Here is a 3,351-nt window from a genome sequence, read left to right as displayed (position 1 = left end):
CCTCTTTTAGAACAAGTAGTTCCATGTTTGTTTTTATAAGACACAACTGAAAACCTCTCAGTGTATGTGTTGTAGATGAGAATGCATTCAACACACTTGGCTCCAGTTCTGACCAACATATTACTGACAGTTATTTGCCTGGGCTAGTGGTTTCAGCTTGTGGCCAAATAACTGACTTAACTAAATTATCCCATTTGCAATATGCTCATATCTCAACTCAAAGACTTGAAGTGCATTATAATTCCATTTTAAATTGTACGTACATCTTTCTTTGGGGTAACAGATATTTCTAGGAGCCTCTGCTCATGGAACATGGCTTTGTATGTGCAGATAAAGGGCTTTCACTATGACCAAAAAATGGATAAAAACAAAGCAAAGCCTCTGTTTAGCATATTCAAGCTCCTATGCTGCAAGTCCAAATGAACAAATCTCCCAAAGAGATAAATTTTCTCCAGATAGCACAGTGGCAATTTTGAGCTGGTGAGTAGGGATAGACCTTAGCAAATGTTCATGTATATTGGATGGCATTTATACATTCTTAGAAAGCTCATCTTAATAGTTGCCTTTTTATTTTCTTCCATAAAACTGAAGGATAAGTATATATAATTTTTTTTGTCACATGGGAGAATAATAGCCCTTAACAATGGCTTTGTGATTTGTACTGAGCCTTGAAAAGAAGTTGGATTCCATTTCTAAAAGTTACTTTTTTTTTCTGAGGTGTAAAATTGTTAAGGACATTGCAGGAGTGTATTGTCCTTGAGTACTCAATAGTGATTTTGAAGACCCTAGAAGTTTCTTCTGCATAAAATGGGGTCTCTTGAAAAAGTATAGGCAACTGGTAGTGAAATGGAGACTAAGGTCTTTTGCAAATGTTACATTCTTTCTTTACTATCACTTCATAATGGAATGTAAGAATTTTGTCTTAAAGTTTAAGCTAAGAATGGCATGTATCAACTAACCTGTTTTCAGTACTTCAGTCTAGTGTTCTTTGTTTATTGTTGAGATGTAGTATACTTATTGGCAAGCAAAAGGAACGGCCAAATATAGAGCATATATTACTTAGGCAGTGCATTTTCTCATCAACATTTTATATCTTTCTTTGGATCATTGATAAGTTCTTCAAAGAAACTAGTATGGTATTTGGGAATGTGTGTGCCAAAAGAATATACATACATTGAATTAGAAAAGGAATATACCCATTTAAGAGGGGACTGACTAATGTAAATGGAATGCATATAGAAATTGAATTCTGAGATCTTTAACATGGTTTTCCTCTTATACTCCTACAAATGGCTTATTTATTCCTCTGTGTCTGTAAGGCTGACCTAGGGTCATTATGTTTCTAATGTTATACCATTGCTTGTATTAGAAGCTACTTTCTCATCCACTCACCATTATCCTGCACAAACTAAAAAAAAGACTAGATTTCCCTTCAGTAGCCTGAGGATATGTCAAACAGAGGAAATAATTGATCAAAGTTAACTCATTCCACTTACATGGCCAAAATATGTACAGCAATGAATGAGAATTGGACTAAACTAGATGTGTTGTCTACAGATGTTTCTATTCATCTAAATATTCTTATGAACTTAGGCAGTCCTGTATTCTATTCCTGATATGTGCTGTCTAAGGCTATTGTTTGACCAAATTTCACCTTCAAAGGGTAGGGATTTATACTTCAAGTTAGTTTAGAACAATTTAGGTTTTCACTTTTTATATGGACATTTGGCATTCTATAGGTATGGTCTGTTTCCCTTCCTCAGTATTTTAAGTTTGTCTTCCCAAAATAATTATTTTAAATGTACTTTGTAAAACCATGGTTCTAGCAGAAAATAACTTTCACCTTAGGTGGTTCAAATGAAAGGACATTAGCGAAGAGACCTCTTACAGAGTTGGAGAAAGATTAGAGGAACCAACAGTGGATGCTGACTATCCAGAGACTAGCAGCAGAAGGAAGCCATAATTATCTATAGCTCTGAAGAGGTGAAGAGAAGGAAGTGTGTTTCCAGAGATCAATAACAGCTGGATTCCTGGAGAGAAGGCCAGCTAGCAGGACTTGTAAGTGTGGAGGAATGCAACTACCTCCAGAGAAGCAGTACAGAAGCAAGAAGTGAGTTGAAGAGAAATGCTACTCTAACTTCTCTCTCTCTCTTTCCACCCACAAATGTCCCATTGATACCTCCTATGGGCTAAAATCCACCCAGAAGACATCCAGCAAGGGTCCATCTCAAGAACACATGATGGGCAGAAAAAAGCACAAAGTGGATCTAAGCAGGGCAGAGGAGGGAATGGAGAATAAATCAGCACACATTTGGAGGTAACTGCTTTTGCATGGAAGAATGAGATGGGAAGTCAGAGTATTTAATACTTACTCCATGTCACCATCATCTTTTGCCTAGACAACTGAAATTCTGTCCTCACTAGTCTCCCCACATCCACCCTTGTCTTCATCCAATCAAAACACCATGACAGTCAGAATGGTCAGTTCAAAAAAAATCTGATCGTCATACCTCACTTTCCACTTCCCTCTCCCCTTAGCATGTAACCCTTCAATTGATTCATATTCCTTTTAAAACAGAAACTAAAATCATTATCATAGCCTACAGTGTTCTATATGGTGTGGCCTCAGCCTAATTCTTCAATCACACCTTGTTCCATTCTCTCCTTTGTTCGGCTCCCTCCAGCATCACTGGCTTTGTTTGCTTCCTGCCTGATTCAGAGCCTTTGAAATGTTGCTCCTTCTTCCTGGATTGTTCTTCCTGCTTTCTCCTTCTCTTAGTTAATGCATCTTCATCCTTCAGATCTTATCCCGAAAGTCACTTGCTTAGGGTAACCTTCACATATCTTAGACCAGCCTATATGTGAATGAAATACCTTAGAGTGTTACTCAATTAATTTAGTCAGGGGCACAGTTATTTTCCACATTCCAAGAAGCAAAAAAAAGGCATTAGCTATTTTAGTACACCTACTGGAAGGGGGAGTAAGGTAGTGTATGTAAAAGGGAGAATGCATATGAAGTATCTCACATGGTGAGAATAAATACTATGTAAAATCATACAGTAGACAATTTCATAAATATTAGTTTCATTTTCTTTCTGTTTATTTAGATACTCAAGTTTTCAGGGAAATCCTGATGATTACGAAAGTAGAGTCACAGAGTTAGAGGGACATCTCATAGGGAAATGTAGTGTATTTCCTTTATTTATATTCCTTCTCAACTGGGCATGAAGGAGGCAAGACACAGGATTCAAAGTTCAAAATTAGAAAACTCAATGGAGTATAAGAGAAACTACGGGAAAGAAAGAGAAAAGTGACTGCTGAAAATATGAACAGTGCCATTATTCTTGTAAG

Source organism: Pan troglodytes, chromosome X, assembly GCF_028858775.2.
Source record: "Pan troglodytes isolate AG18354 chromosome X, NHGRI_mPanTro3-v2.0_pri, whole genome shotgun sequence".
NCBI classification, from domain to species: Eukaryota; Metazoa; Chordata; class Mammalia; order Primates; family Hominidae; genus Pan; species Pan troglodytes.
Note: the sequence above shows the minus strand (reverse complement) of the source record.